Raw genomic sequence first — 17,521 nt, forward strand, 5'->3', positions numbered from 1 at the left:
CACTGGTTTAGACCAACCATGGTTTAAAGCAGTATCTCTCAAACTTTTTGGGCATCAGCACACTAAACGGAGCAAATGTGTTTCCGCAGTACAATAAGGGCTCCTTTTACGAAGCTGCGTTAGGGCATTTACGCGTGGAATAGCGCGTGCTACAGTGCCGCACACACTATTACACCAGTTAATGGGAAAACAAATTGTCGGTCATGTCTCGATCATTAATCCAAAAAACTCCTGGTTTTTTTTTTTAAATTTTAGTTAAGTGAATTAAATTGAAAAGCACTTATCTTGACTAAAGCGTCAAGGACGCCACTGCATCGATTAAATTTTGAGTTTAATTCACTTAACCAAAATTTTTTTTAAAACCCCGGAGTTTTTGGACTAATGATCGAAACATGACCAACTGCTTGTTTTCCCATTAACTGGTGTAGTAGTGTAAAAAAGGTCTCTGAGGTCCTTTTCTCCTATCAACATTGTGCTATTCAAGGGGTCTAAATTGTCACAGATTCGGTTGTTTGCACTGCTATTGGTGAGTTTTCACCATTCTGTCAGTCCCCAAACCCTGGCTGAACCATGCCCTCCTGGGTGAGCTACTCGAGCCTAGGCCTCTTAATGTGACCCATGACCCCATTAGGGAGTATGCTTAAGGGAGACAGATATCTTCTTATAGACTCCATCATAATATTTCAATTTTATTTACCTACAATCCTTTTTCTGGCCCTCAAGCTGCTCTAGTTAGATCTTATGCTTCTCTCATTGCTCATATGTGGTACTGCCAGGGAGAAAATTGGTTCTGGCTCTTGCATGTCAGCATCTCCTCCCTGCACATGTTAAGTCCCCTCCAGATTTCTTTCTCTCTCACTTTCTTGTGCACTTACATTCAAAGAATAAGACTCTTGACTTTACTCACTGATTTCACAGTTTTACACTTTGAACCCAACTTCAGGCACGTTCGTGAGACATACCAAACCTGTCAGGGCCCCTTTAAATAAAAACAGAGAAAGAAAACCAAGATTGCCATGGATTGTGCCTAATGAAGCCAGCTGTGAGGGAAATTGGACAGCTTTGCTTGGAATACCAATGCAATGCTTTACTTATTGATGTGCAAGCAGATGCAGCCTGTTCTTATTTTTGTTTGATTTCTGAAAGAGAAATTCTTATGGGATTTGGTGTCAGAAAAGACATTCTGGCATGTGAAAAAAAAGATCCAAGCAAAAAAGCAAAGACTTCTCCACTCTCTAAGCGTAGCCCCCTTTTTTGTCCAAGGCTTTCCCTGAAAACAGGCAAGAGGCCACCTTCAAGTACTACTCAGCAGTGCTCCAGGGAAACTCTTTCAAAACTATCTCTTCCTTTCACAAAAGCATTGTAACACAGTCATAGATTGTTCGAGTATCTTGGAGGTCATGTGACACCGTGTAATGGAGCAGTAGCTGTTAGGCACTGCTCCTCCGAGCAGTGGCGTACCTAGCATATGTAACACCCAGGGCCCATCATTTTTTGCCCCCCACCCCACCCCATCTGTACGAAAAATATGATTTTTAGTAACAAGCCACACGTCACACATGAGTACCTAGGAAAAGGTAGCATCTTACATATTGCAGTGAGCAGTACATCAGTACACCCATTGTAAAACTAAACAAGCCAGACTAGTACAGATCAATCCTACACCGTCAATCCTAACAGAAAACCATATCTTTCAAACACACAGAACACAGAAAACATGTTCGCCTAGTATGGAATATGTCATCACAAACTAACCCCTTCCCCTTTTACAAAACTGTAGTGTGGATTTTAGCCACGGTGATAACAGCTCTGACGCTCATAGAATTCTGAGCATCAGAGCTGTTACCACCATGGCTGGCGCTAAAAAATGCTCCACAGTTTTGTAAAAGGGGGGATAAAATAGAAATACATAGACAAAGCTGGACTCTGCATAAAATGCAACACCACAGAAACAGTGACACATGTCTCCTAAAGCAATAAAAAAATAGAAAATTTTTGTTCTACCTTTATTTTCTCTGGTTTCTGCTTTCCTCATCTTCTTGTTACTGTCTTCCTTCCATCTACTGTCTGCCATCTCTCTGCCCCTCCCTATATGGCATCTTCTCTCCTTCTATGCCCCTTCCAGAAACTGTATGTCTCCTCCTTCCATCTCTCCTTTCACCCCCATTGGTCTGGCATCTCTCTCCTCTCCTTCCCTCTCCCACACCTCTCTTCTGCAATCCCTTTTTTCCCTCATTTTCCTTTTCAATTTATTTTCTGCATCCATCTAGATTACGTTCAATGCTCCAGCTGCTGTAAGAAGGTAATTTAGACTCGCGGCCACAGGGCAGGGAGGTTTGTCGGACCGGGCCTATTGGGCGGGCAGGCGGGCGGTGGGGGGGGGAAGCACCACAAAGGTAAGGGAACCTGGCCGGCTGTGCACCCCCCCTAAGGCTGCACCCGGGGCAATCCTTCCCCCCCGCCCTCCCCTTGGTACACCACTGCCTCCAAGCCCTCTGCTATTACCTATTAATTGTCAACTCCCTCAATCGTAGTGGACTTTGCTTTGTCTGTCACAGCTGCCAGCATCGCAATGATTGTGAAATCTGTGAAGAATTTGCACGGAGGGTCTTGGTGGATTGCCTTTGATGCAGGAAGTTTTTCACCCCTGACGCAGAGCAAGAGCGAAACAGAGATGTCCCCGTCGGGTGGGCTGTTTACCCACGAGGCCTGGGTAGTGAGGCTTGGGAGTAAGCCTGATTGGAGACAGCTGGGACTTCGTGGACAGCTAAGTTTTTCTTTTTTCATTGCTCAAGTTGCAATATTTCTGACTGTGCCTCTGGACTGCAATTTTTTTTCACACAATGTTTGTATGTGAGATTTTGGCGTGCTGGATGTGAGGTGTTTTTTGGGGGGCTGCTATTGTGCCTCATTTTTTCACCACTGTTTTTGATATAGTGAAGACATATAGTGGAGTTTTTTTTAGCCATATGAAGCTTATCTAAGGCTTTTTCTCCACTTTTTTTCTGTGTCTTCTTTTTTTCAGACTGTGGGTGGCCTTGCAGTGTCCCATAAGACCCTTGAATGTTCAATTTAGGGTGCATTTTGAGGTAAATGGTGATTGTTTGTGTTCCTATCCTTAGTTTGAAATACCCTTGGTGGCTCATCTTTATACTAACTACCACTAAATTAGCACAAAAGGAAAAGGAGAAGGCCCGGGAAACTGAATCTAAAATGGTGGAGTCCATGATGCCCTGCAAGTCCTTGGTCAGCTCCCTATGCAGATGCAAATTAAGCACGTTGTTAAGGGTGCTTTTTTTCAGTTGAGATTATTGTCGAGGGTAAAATCTATGATGTCTATATCAGATTTTCAGACTGTGGCTCAGTGTATGGTGATGTCCAAGCTCGATTTTTGTAACTCTTTGATGGTGGGTATTGCAAATTTTAAAATTAAAGCACTGCAAGTAGTGCAGAATGTGTAGCGTGAATGATTACAGGTGTAGCTTGGAATGATCATATTACACCAACGCTGAAAAGTCTGCATTGGTTACCAGTTCATTTAAGGAATGAGTACAAAATCTTGACGATTGTAGGTCAAGTGGTACCTAAATGAGCTAATCAAAAACCTTATAAACCCTCCCCCTAAACCCATCACTCATGCGAGTCTTCAATTCGTGTAAGCTCACTCTATCTATCAACTCTGTAAGCTCCCTGCGAATGCCCAGGCCAACTCTTTTTGTAAACTGCCTAGAACTGAAAGGTATTGGCGGGATAGAAAACACTAATGTAATGTAATGTAATAATATATACCTCCCAGAAACTTGAGGTCACAATCCACTATGAGGTTATCGATTGAAGTGCTATGTAAGACTCATTATACAAAAACGCAAACAACAGCAACTTTTGTTGTGAGTCCACATTTATGGAATGCATTACAGGGTCTTTGAGATTGTGCAGAAAGAAATTGTCTGTTTGAAAGCAGTTGAAAACTTACAGTATTTATTTGTTAAAGCTTTTTATTAGTTTTGATGATGAATGTACTGTGCAAACTTTTTATTAGCATTATGCTAGTTTTTATTGAGATTTTGGAATAACAGGACAGGATGTTTAGTTTTATAATATGTCGGAGTATATTTTGATAATTTATATTTTTATTGTAACCCGCTTAGGCATTAAGCGTGGAAGAAATTTTAAAAATAAATAAATTAAATAAATGAAGTCTCAGCAGCCATTTTGAAAAAGCACTGATGGCAGGTCAAGGGGCAGCAGCGGGCAGGAAAGAGTGGGGATCTTTCACGCCCCCGAACACTAGACCATCAGGGTGTAGACACCGCAGGATTGCAGTGGTATCAGTTTTCATTCCCACGGCACAATCACGGAATGGTCTACCATCACCATGGCAATACTAGGTAATTTTAAAATTTTCATCATTACCGCAGTGTTACCACAGTAATGGTTACCATGCCACTCTCTACTTCTTCCAGTTCCAAGATCAACAAAAACAACCCACTAAAAGAACCTACAATGTAATTTTACGCAGATTGCATTTTGATGGAAAACAGTACATTCTCAGTATAGCTGTTCTCAATTTGTGCCACTTTCTAAGGATATCCAGTGCACTGTGACAGATTCCCATATGTCTGGTGCTATATATACTGCCATCCCTAGATCAAGGGTGGGCAATCACAGTCCTTGAGGACCACAGTCCAGTTGGGTTTTCAAGATTTCCACAATAAATATGCATGAGATCAATTTGCATTCAATGGAAGCAGTACATACAAATTGATCTCATGCATATTCGTTATGGAAATCTTGAAAACCCAACTGAGCTATGACCCTCAAGATCTTGGATTGTGCACCTCTGTCCTAGATTGTATTCTGATGTTTATTATTTCAGCTTTTCACCCATTCCATTGTTTGTTTAAAGGGTGTAATATTCAGGACATTTTTTTTATACTATACATATTCATGGTAGTCAGACTCCTTCAAGTTTTATCACATCTACAGCAATCATTTAGGAAATTAATCTTTGTAGTAGCATTAGCAATGAAATGACTGATATCTAGGTTTGCATTCATGCTTGTGCAATTGTCGGTTGTTTTTAAGGTTTTGAAAAAATGGGGGTTGTTTGAGCCCCTGAATCATGCTAGCTACAGATAGAGAGGCTAGACTATGACTTGCAAAGGCTTTTAAAATGTGATTTTTATTTCTGCTTTTCTCTTTAATCATTGATTCCATGTCTGACATTTATACAAGCAGATGCCATGTTGAATAGTCATGCAGCAGCTTCTTCTGGTTAAATTATTTATTTGGTACCTGCATCACTTCAATATCATGGCCTTCTCCAACAGACAGTATTCCATTCAGGTACCCAAGCTCCTCTAATGTGTATCCCTAGACCAGTGGTTCCCAACCCTGTCCTGGAGGAACACCAGGCCAATCGGGTTTTCAGGCTAGCCCTAATGAATATGCATGAAGCAAATTTGCATGCCTATCACTTCCATCATATGCAAATCTCTCTCATGCATATTCATTAGGGCTAGCCTGAAAACCCGATTGGCCTGGTGGTCCTCCAGGACAGGGTTGGGAATCACTGCCTTAGACTACAGTCGACCCCCAAAATTTGCGGAGGTTATGTTCCTAGCAAATTAATTACCTTGCATTAAATCTTAGCTGCCAAATTTCAGACCATTCCTCAAGATTTGCTATGTCCTTCCTCATGTTATCCACACAATCAGAGGTGTCTACTCCATTTCAAATTTTGGTATCATCCGCTAAGAGGCAAATCTTACCTGACATCCCTTCAGCAATATCACTTACGAAAATTTTAAAAAGAACAGGCACAAGAACTGAACCCTGCAACACATCACTGATAACATCCCTTTCCTCAGAGTGAACCCCATTGACCACTACCCTCTGTTGCCTTCCACTCAACCAGTTCCTAACCCTCAGTCTGTCACTTTGGGGCCCATATTGAGGGCACTAAGTTTATTTATTAGACGTCTGCAGTGTGAAATGGACTTCCTTATCTGGTGGATGTTCTTTGGGAGGGGGAATTCCGGCAGGAGGGACTGGGCATCCTTCCTGCTGATGTTCTTTGCAGAGGGTAGGGAGGTTCTGGGGGTTCTGGCAGAAGGGATTGGGCATCCCTCATGCTGATGTTCTTTGTGAGGGGGCTTGTTCCAGCAGAAGGGACTGAGCATCCATCCTACCGATGTTCTTTGAGAGGGGGAGGTCTGACAGGAGGGACTGGGCATCCCTCCTGCTGGGGGATGTCTTGGGGGCTGGCAGCAGGAGGAATTGGGCACTCCTCCTGCCACGGACATTTGGGGGTGGGGTGGCAGCTTCGAGGTTCCGGCAGAAGGGACTGGGCATCCCTCCTGCTGGTATGATTCACGAGGGTGCAGGGGGGATGGGTCCCTGCCACAGCTGCTAAATTGATCTTGGCAGAGAGATTCCCTTGCAGGCCTATATTTTAGGTACCTATCACGGCCCTAGGGAGATACCTAGGGCTGCCTAAGTCTGCTTCAAGGCGAAACCACACCCATGCCTGGATAGACAGCAGTAGGAAGCCTACTGCGGCCTAAAATCATGACACCTTTTATAGAATTTGCCCCTTAATATCCAGATGCCCTTCAACACAGATATTCAATTCCAGGAGCCACATGGGCTGAATATTAGGGCGCTAAGATTCTTGGAAAATCCACTCCTTTTAGGCATGTACCATTTGATTGATCTACAATGGGTGCATCTTTTGGTCCCTGTTTAAAATTGATATAAAATAATATCTATGTTATGCTGGACTGACATTTGAAGCTGTGCAAACAGGGCATTTGTGTTGTAAGAATCATCCATAAAGCAAGCGATTTAAAGTGGGAGAAAAATGAATGAACAAGTTTCAGTAGCTTCAGCCAAAGCAATCACTATTAATGGGATGTATTTTTAGCAGATGATCACATCTCCAGTCTGCAGCAGGAGTAATATTAACCGTGGAGCAGTATTTTAACCGTGGAGCAGTATTTTAGCGAGAGCGCCTTTGCGAAGGAAGCCTGTGAAGGAGCCCAGGCAGCCCAGCAGCAAATCTAACCCAACTTCTAACTTCTAACCTCAATAACTTCTAACCTAATAAAAAAAAAAAAAAAAATTTCTATTCTCCTCTAATCACTCTTTCTCTCTCTCTACTTTTTCAGATAACTGCACGTCAGGCACCGCTCCCAAATCACCGACGCTACAGGAATGGAGGCTACAGGAACCCAGGGGAGCTACCCAGTTTTCTGCATCGAGTGCCATATGTATGACTACCTCCCCTCCGGGAGGCAGGTATACATTTGCAATCGATGTCAGGAACTGGATAGCCTGAAGAAGGAGGTCGGGAGACTGCAGGTTCGAGTACAAGAACTGGAGGGACTGTGCACCCTGGAAGAACAGTGTTGGACAACCGTGGACACCGTCAGAGAGAGCCACATCGCAGAACAAGTTAGGGAGCTCGAGAAATTCATTGAGGAGGCCTGCAAGATGGTAGAGGCACAAGACCACCAACACACCAGGAGGGAACCGGCAGTTGGACGACAGGAATCACCAGACACCATGGAACTAGGACCTTGCGGAGGACCTGGGCAGGCAGAGGAGGAGGAGATCCATCAGAGCCAGGAGAAAGGACTAGCGAACTGCGCAGATGACACAGACCTGAGACCAGGGGCGGAGACACAGCAGAGCCCAGAGGACGGACAAACGGACTACACACATGACACAGATCTGAGACCAGAGAGACAGTTGAAGAAGGGGAGATCGGCTATCGTGGTCGGGGACTCAATCCTGAGAGGAGTAGACAGTCATATAGCCGGAGGGAGAGAGGACAGACTGGTAACATGTCTCCCGGGGGCAAGAACAAAAGACATCATCAGCAATATCGAGAGGATCCTGGAGGGAACCGAGACGGAGGAGACAGCAGTAGTGATCCACATCGGAACCAACGACATCAGCAGGAGAAACTTCAACAGGACTACACTAACTGACCAGTTCAGGACCCTGGGGAGGAAACTGAGACTAAGGACAAGGAAGATAGCCTTCTCAGAGATCCTGCCAGTACCGAGAGCGGACACAAAGAGACAGAGCGAACTACAATCAATTAACTTTTGGCTGAGGAGATGGTGCGAGGAGGAGGGCTTCCACTTTGTTAGGAACTGGACTACCTTCTTGGGGAAGAACAAGCTCTACAGAAAAGATGGACTGCACCTTAGCACAGCTGGGACGAGGATGCTGGCACGCAACGTCCAGAACGTCATAGACTTGGCTTTAAACTGAGAAGAAGGGGAAAGCCGATAGTCGACCTGACCTCGACACATCGGACATCAGTACCTGACAAAGGTACTGAACTGGGACAGTGTAAAAGAGGACTCGGGTCTGAGGGTGTATGGGATGAAAAAGGACCTAAAGACGCATTGCAGGGATCAAGGGCACAAATGGACCAGGTAAGCGGCACCAACACAGAACAACAGGAAACAGAGGGGCAAAGTCATTGTGAAAAAGAGCCCAGGACGGAGTGGGAACTAGGAGAGCAGGAGGCGCAGGGGAAACAGGCAGAGGACGTCACACACACACAACAGGAGGAGGACGAAGCTCAGGAGCTGGCAAACCATGAGGGAAACTACAGGAATACCAAAGCACAAGGGAAACAAAAAGAGAGGACTAAAAACTGGGTCTTAAACTGCCTATACACAAATGCTAGGAGCCTGAGGGCCAAAATGGGAGAACTGGAAATCACAGCCAGCAATAAGGACCTAGACATAATTGGAGTCACAGAAACGTGGTGGACCGAGGACAATCAATGGGATGTGGCCATACCAGGGTACAAACTATACAGGAAAGACAGGACACATAAAAAGGGTGGAGGAATAGCGCTGTACATAAAAGACTCCATACCATCAGCCAGGACGGAAACAACAGTACGGGCGGATGGCCTGGAATCACTATGGGTTAAGCTACAGGGAGGAGCAGGAGCAGACATTAAACTGGGTCTGTACTACCGCCCACCTGGACAACCGGAAGAAATCGACCAGGAGATGGAGGCTGAACTGAAGCAGGTATGCAGAAGCGGAAATGTGGTGGTGATGGGGGACTTCAACCATCCTGGGATAGACTGGAGTATTGGGCACTCAAACTGCGCAAAAGAGACAAAATTCATAGAAGTCACGAGGGACTGTTTCATGGAGCAGCTGGTCATGGAACCAACAAGGGGCGATGCCACTCTTGACCTAATCTTCAACGGACTAGGGGGGACAGCAAAGGAGGTGGCGGTATTACCCCCACTAGGTAACAGCGATCACAACATGATCCAGTGCAGGCTTGAAATTGGATCATCAAAGGGGAAAAGAACCACAACGACGGCACTCAACTTCAAAAAAGGAAATTATGATGCCATGAGAAAAATGGTGGGAAAGAAGCTCAAAGGCAACATAGGGAAGAAGGAATCCGTAGAAAAAGCCTGGACCTTATTCAAGGAGACTGTGCACGAAGCACAAAGCATATGCATCCCCAAGTTTAGAAAAGGGTGCAAAAAAAATAGAACAAAAAACCCAATGTGGATAACAAGTGCAGTGAAGAAGGCGATAAGCGACAAGAAAGCATCGTTCAGAAAATGGAAAAAAGACCAAACAGAGGAGAACCAAAAAGGGCACAAAGAACACCAGAAAGAGTGTCACCGAGTGATTAGAAAAGCAAAAAGAGAATACGAAGAGAGACTGGCAAAGGAAGCAACAAACTTCAAGTCGTTCTTCAGATACGTCAAGGGGAAGCAACCGGCGAGAGAAGAAGTGGGACCATTGGACGATGGAGACAGAAAGGGAGTTGTAAAAGAAGAGAAAGAGATAGCTGACAGGTTAAATGAGTTCTTCACATCAGTCTTCACGATGGAGAATATAACCACCATACCAGAACCCGAGGAGATCGTAATAGGAGAACAAGACGATAAGCTGGTCGATTTAGAGGTAAGCCAAGAAGATGTACTCAAACAGATTGACAGACTAAAGAGCGACAAATCGCCGGGTCCAGATGGCATTCACCCAAGGGTACTCAAGGAACTAAAAGACGTAATAGCGGAGCCACTTCGACAGATATGCAACCTATCCTTAAAAACCGGAGAGATCCCGGAGGATTGGAAAATAGCAAATGTCACGCCCATCTTCAAGAAGGGCGCAAGGGGGGACCCAGGAAACTACAGGCCGGTGAGCCTGACCTCAGTCCCGGGAAAGATGATGGAGGCACTGATTAAAGACAGCATCTGTGAACACATCGAAAAAAATGGGCAGCTAAAACCGAGTCAACATGGCTTCTGTAAGGGTAGGTCATGCCTCACAAACTTATTGTACTTCTTTGAGGGAGTGAACAGCCAGGTGGATAAAGGGGAATCTATAGACATCATTTACCTTGACTTCCAAAAAGCCTTCGACAAGGTGCCACACGAGAGACTGCTTAAAAAGATATGGAACCACGGGGTACAAGGGGAGGTCCACCGATGGATCAAAAACTGGCTGGCAAACAGGAAGCAGAGGGTTGGCGTAAAGGGCCACTACTCAGACTGGAAAGGGGTCACGAGCGGAGTTCCGCAAGGGTCGGTGCTGGGACCGCTCTTGTTCAATATCTACATAAATGATCTAGAGGCGGGAACTAAGTGTGAAGTCATTAAATTTGCAGATGACACCAAACTATACAGCAGGGCTCAAACCAAGGAAGACTGCGAGGATCTCCAAAAGGATCTAACGCAGCTGGAAAAGTGGGCCGAAAAGTGGCAGATGAGCTTCAACGTGGGGAAATGCAAGGTCATGCACGTGGGGAAAAAGAACCCGATGTTCACATACAAAATGGGGGGAACACCACTAGGGGTTAGTAACCTGGAGAGAGACCTGGGAGTGATGGTAGACGCAACACTGAAGGCATCGGCGCAATGCGCCACAGCCTCTAGGAAAGCAAACAGAATGCTGGGTATCATTAAGAAGGGTATTACGACCAGGACGAAGGAAGTCATCATGCCGCTGTATCGTGCAATGGTACGGCCGCATCTGGAGTACTGTGTCCAGTACTGGTCGCCGTACCTCAAGAAAGACATGGCGGTACTTGAGGGAGTACAAAGAAGAGCAACCAAACTGGTAAAGGGAATGGAAAATCTCCCATATACCGACAGATTGAAGCAGTTGGGACTTTTCTCCCTGGAGAAGCGAAGACTTAGAGGAGACATGATAGAAACCTTCAAGATCCTGAAGGGCATAGAAAAAATAGACAGGGGCAGATTTTTCAAATTAAGGGGCGCCACAAGTACAAGGGGGCACTCGGAGAAATTGAAAGGGGACAGGTTTAGAACAAACGCTAGGAAGTTCTTTTTCACTCAGAGGGTGGTGGATACATGGAACGCGCTTCCAGAGGCTGTTGTAGACAAGAAAACATTAAATGGTTTCAAAGAAGGTTTGGATAGATTCCTGGAAGAAAAAGGGATTGGGGGGTATAGATAGGTATAGACCATTGCTCAGGCAATGGGCCTGATGGGCCGCCGCGGGTGCGGACCGCTGAGCAGGATGGACCTATGGTCTGCCTCAGCGGAGGCAACTTCTTATGTTCTTAAATCAGAATTGAGAATCATGATGAGAAAGTTCAGATAGGACTGGCAGCCCCTCCCATCCCCCCCCCCCCCCAAAAAAAAAGGACTGTGCTGGCTACCCAAGAGGTCATTGGCTTGCGGGCCTTGCACTGAAGAACTATGAAGACAATTTTCACAGTCTCAGAGAACATTATTTATCTGTAGGTCAAATGGGTTGGGAGCTAGCCAAACCTTAAGAATTAGTTATGATAAGATTCCAAGGCATGCTTGGCCTACCTGAAGTAAGCTTCTGCTTCTTATTACCTTTGGTTAGTTGTTTTTCTCATCCCAGGGCCTCTCTGCAAATAAAGTAATCCACCTTGGCAGGTTCCTTACTCAGAGCTTCCCTGCCCTGACTATGCCTGAGCTCTTATCCTCCCTGGGCCATGCCCACCTGAGTCTCTCCAGTCCAGAGGAAGGGAAACAGTCACTCCCTATAGACTCCCTCACATTTCCCTAGTACAGTAGTTTCCAAACCTGTCCAGGATATCCACATGGAACATTCTTGAGTTATATTTGTCTGCACTGCCTCCGAACTGAGAGGGAAAAGACCCTTAGGAACTGAGGGTTTAGTTATTTAGAGATTGGTGGTTCAGTGGTAGAGTTCTTACCTGCTACGCGGGAGGCCTGGGTTCAGTTCTCGGCCAATGCACCATGAATCCCTAAATTCCTCTCAACTCTCTCATTTCTAAACCAACACTCCTTATAACAATGTAACTCAAGAACTTGATCTAAATCTTATTGTAAACCTCATAGATTCCTTGCAGAAAATTGTGGTATATTATTGTACTGTATTGTATCTAACTCTTAAATATTCATATTCAGATACCCTGGAAACCCATCTGGCTGGGTTCCCCTATGGTAGGGAGCCACTGCCCTAATTGGCTATATCTCACAGAGTGTAGAATTGCTTTCCCCCACTGATTTTAATGGAAACATGAAGCACATGAAATTAATGTTTTCAACATTCAAAAATGAATGGCAATTGATCCAGAACTGAACCAAAACAAAATTCCTGTATATATTCCTAGGTCAGGGGTAGGCAATTCCGGTCCTCGAGAGCCACAGGCAGGTCAGGTTTTCAGGATAACCACAATGAATATGTATGAGATGGATTTGCATGCACTGCTTCCTTGAGATGCAAATCTTCTCATGCATATTTATTGTGGATATCCTGAAAACCTGACCTGCCTGTGGCTCTCAAGGACCGGAATTGCCGGTTCACGGAAGTTTCGCCCCCCACATTTCGCCCCCAGCAATTCGCCCCTCACATTTCGCCCCCCACATTTCGCCCCCGGAAGTTTCGCCCCCACACATTTCGCCCCCCGGATGTTTTGCCCCCACACATTTCGCCCCCGCACATTTCGCCCCTGCCTTTGAGGGGAAAAAGAAATCCATCTCGGAGCGCGCCTGACTCGGAGCGCGCCTGACTTTTCGAAAGTGAAATGCTCATCACCCCCCCCCCTCCCTCCCGCGCAAATCCTTACCTCACGGGCCCTCAGTCCAGCTGCTGGTGTGCGCGAGCGAAGCCAAGGGGGGGAGGGAGTCGAAGTCTGGCCCCGCCCCCGGGCTTTCCCCTTTTTCGTCCGCGATCCGCTAGGACATGAAGGGGGATCGGGGCTTGGGCCAGAGCGAGACAGCGTCCCGCGAGCGTACGCCGCGCGCCTCTGACGAGCCGCAGGTCCGCCGAAAGGGAACATCACCTGTTTCACTGCCTGGGCCCCTCCGCGATCCCCGGTGGGGTGGGGGCTTTCTTGTGTGCTTTGCCGGGGCTGAGGGGGGGGAGGGAAATGGTGATCGTGTGCTCCCTGTCCTGAAGGCGGCGGCGGCGGCTGCTGCTCCGCCTGCGAGTGCCCGCTTGGCAGCCTGCCATGGACGGCGGTGCTGCCGCCGGGGCGGGCTCCAGAGGGAATCGGTGCCTATGCTGACGGCGGTGCTGCCGCCGGGGCGGGCTCCAGAGGGAATCGGTGACGGCGGTGCTGCCGCCGGGGCGGGCTCCAGAGGGAATCGGTGCCTATGCTGACGGCGGTGCTGCCGCCGGGGCGGGCTCCAGAGGGAATCGGTGCCTATGCTGACGGCGGTGCTGCCGCCGGGGCGGGCTCCAGAGGGAATCGGTGGAGGGAGTGGGTGTTGTCATGGACGGCGGTGCTGCCGCCGGGGCGGGCTCCAGAGGGAATCGGTGCCTATGCTGACGGCGGTGCTGCCGCCGGGGCGGGCTCCAGAGGGAATCGGTGCCTATGCTGGAGCAGGAAGAGGGGTCTCCGTCCCCAGCCCCGTCTCCCCCGACCCCGCCGCTGTCCCCCTCTCCTGGGTCGAGGAAGCAGCACGGGGTGAAGAGGCATCACCACAAGCACAACCTAGTTTCGGGGGCCAGAGGGAGGGAGTGGGTGTTGTCAGGACTAACATGGCAGAGGAAAGGCCCTGCCAGGGCTGGCCGAAAGCAGCCTGTTTACGGCACTGCCTCTGCTCACAGGCTGCCACTACTGCTTCGGGTAAGTGAGGGTAAGAGGCAGTGGGATTGTCAGGATCGGCGGCCGCTGCTGGGAAGGAACAGATGCTGGACCTACAATTGGGGGTGGGGTAGGGGAAAGATAAAGAGAGGAAAAGAATGACTCAGACCAGAAAGGGGAGGTGGGAAGGGAGACAAAGTTAGAGTGAGAGAGAGAGAACGGAGGAACGCTCAGGGGCGAAATGTGCAGTACACATAATCCAACGCTCAGGGGCGAAATGTGCGGGGGCGAAATGTGCGGGGGCGAAATGTGCGGGGGCGAAACATCCGGGGGGCGAAATGTGTGGGGGCGAAATGTGTGGGGGCGAAACATACCTGGGGGCGAAATGTGGGGGGGCGAAATGTGAGGGGCGAATTGCTGGGGGCGAAATGTGGGGGGCGAACCTTCCGGATCCCGGAATTGCCTACCCCTGCCCTAGTGCACCATTGTCTTGTTTGGATTTTCAGGTGCCAGACTGGAACAGCATTCATGGTAGAGAACAAGATGGAATTGAAATCCCCAAAATATGACTGGGTTGCAGCCCTAAAGGACCAAGTGTGTTCACCCCTACCGTTCAGTGTTTGCTTTTTTTTCCTGTTTGCTCACATAACATTTTTAAAAGGGAATCTGTTATTTCCCTTCTCTTCTGAACTGCCAAAATTAAGATCTCTATTAATGAATATTTTTTTTTATTTTAGCAATATACATGCAAGATGAATCAGAAACTACCATAGTTTATAGATGGTCTACACTGACTTGCCATAATAAGTGATTCATTTCATTCTAACTTGCAAAATGCAATCGCTTTGAGAAAGATCATTGAAAAGAAAATAATGTATACTTGGATAAATTACAAACAGCTGACAAACTTAGGGCTCCTTATACAAAGGTGCGCTAGCGTTTTTAGCGCACGCACAAGATTAGCATGTGCTATAACGCACACTAGCAGAAAAATTACCGCCTGCTTAAAAGGAGGCGGTAGCGGCTAGCACGCGTGTCATTTTATTGCGCATTAAAACCGCTAGCGCACCTTTGTAAAAGGAGCCCTTAATCATGACTATCCATTCTTTTTTTTTTTTTTGTCAGACATGAAAACTATATCCCACTAAACCACGATAGCAGATATTAGCGCAGGGAGCCGCGCAGAATGCTCCGCGCTGCTCCCGATGCTCATAGAGTTCCTGTGAGCGGCGGGAGTGGCAGGAAGCATTCAGCGTGGCTCCCTGCGCTAATAACCGCTACCGCGGTTTAGTAAAAGTTGGGTTATATTTGTAGTTTTTGTAGGATTTTTGTAGGCTATTGGTTTAAGCACTGTTCTGCCACGTATTTATCTAGCAAGGGTAGTAGAAGTCACCTCCATCAAAGCTTCAGAGTAATATAATTCTTTATTGCATACACATCAGATAATACCAAATAATGCAGATAGACATCAGATAATATACAAGAAATAGACAGAGAATATCTATATACACTAAATATAATACTTCACCATGTCTGGCACGCCCCCTTCCAATACTGATCGGGAATCTGATCAATCAAGGGAAGGGACCCAGTCTCACGGTAGTCCCGAGGCTGCAGCAAGATTCAAAGTCCAGTAGTGTCTTCCTTATCTCCTAACTTTCACAGATGGAATGTTAACTGCTGCTTGAACCCTCCCTTAGCATGAGAACTCTTCCTCGGGAAGACATGAAACAGTATGACACAAGCTGATAACAACTTGCTCTCACGAAAATGCTGCCTAATTGTCTGGCACAGATGTAAGGCAAGGATTGCAGCTAAAAAGCAAGCAGACATGAAGATTCACACCTATTAGCCAAAGTGACTACATATAACTGCCAAAGGCTGCCCTGGCCAGCCATGGCATAACAAGCACCCATATTGGTGGCCATAGGCCAGATCTGATTTCTCCCCTAGTGAGGGTAGATATGGACACAAGATTAATGGCTATCCAGGACAGTGCCTTGTAAAAGTCTTTACACCCTTGAACATTTTTCAATCTGCTGTCTAAAAAGTACAATTTTAAATGCCCTAAAACACTAGTATTTTATTGATTTATTTTATTTAGCTATTTACTGATTGGGATTTATTAATCACCTTTACGAAAAGATTCATTCACGACAGTGTACAGCAGGTAAAATTTAACATAAACTTACAATTTTATTAACAGCAGAGCAATAGTAAAAAGAATCAAACACAAGCATAAATACAATCAGTGAGGTAAACTTGGAAATAGCAAATTGAAACTTAGTAATAGGACTAATATGAAACTATCAGAAATATGCACATTTAACAGCATGTAGAAAATCATAGAACAGAAAAATTAAAACCGTCAGTACAATACAAATGATACTGTAAGTGTAAGAACATTCAAATAACAGACGAGGGTTCTTCAAAAAATTTCCGCACTTTCATATTTTCACGGAAAATGGTTGCGGTGGGAGACATGGTAAGAGGATGTGTCATAGAATGTCATGTGAGATATTTAATACATAGAGGGGCATAATCAAAAGATACATCTAAGTCAGATTTGGATGTATGACACTAGACGCCCAAAGTCGAAAGCGGGAAAATGCCCATTTTCGAAAAATACATCAAAAATTTTTTTTTACGAATTGTATTATCCAGATGTTCAGGCTATTGTTCGTCCAGACCACCAGGTCATCTATCTTTATACCACATTCTTGGCCAAAATTTTGTCCAAGTCCCAAACGCCCAGAACAAGACCTTTGGGGCCAGCATTGTGATGGACTGGCCACCTAGATATAGCAACGGAGCAGAGGGGCACCTTAGAGAGCACTGCTGTGAACTTCACAAAAAGGGAGAATAGGTTATAGTGAGCCCCCCCAAAACCCACTATACCCACCTGTCTTCAACCCCAGTAGCCCTTATGGTTGCAGGTGCCACCTATATGGCAGTACAGTAGGGTTTTGGTGGGCGCACATGTTTCACCCACATGTAATGGTTAGAGTAGCTTATGGGCCTGGATCTTCCTCTCTATGGTTCACTATCCCACCCCCCATACTACTCAAGCCACCTCTGTATAGCTTTACTAGGCTTTACTATTCTAGGTGCTGATGTTCTAGAGACAGGAATGTACTTTTTTATTCTGATCTTTGTGGGGGGGGGGTGAGGGGGTCAGTGAACACTGGGGGGAGTGTGTGTGGGTCTTTACTTTGTCTCTGCAGTGGTTATCTGGTCACTTTGGATACTTTTGGGGCACTTATACCTGTTTTTACATCTGTCTTTTAGGTCATCCGAGTGCCAACTTGGGTGGGTTTTTTGACGTGTTTAAGTTTTGATTATGAGCCCCATAGTGTTTGAAAAAGTAAAAAAATGTTTAAAAGAGCATGTCCAAGAACAGAACTTTGAGGCATACCACTGGTAACATACCTTTCCTCAGAGCGATCTCCATTTATCACTACCC

This window comes from Geotrypetes seraphini, chromosome 3 (genome assembly GCF_902459505.1).
Source record: "Geotrypetes seraphini chromosome 3, aGeoSer1.1, whole genome shotgun sequence".
Lineage (NCBI taxonomy): Eukaryota > Metazoa > Chordata > Amphibia > Gymnophiona > Dermophiidae > Geotrypetes > Geotrypetes seraphini.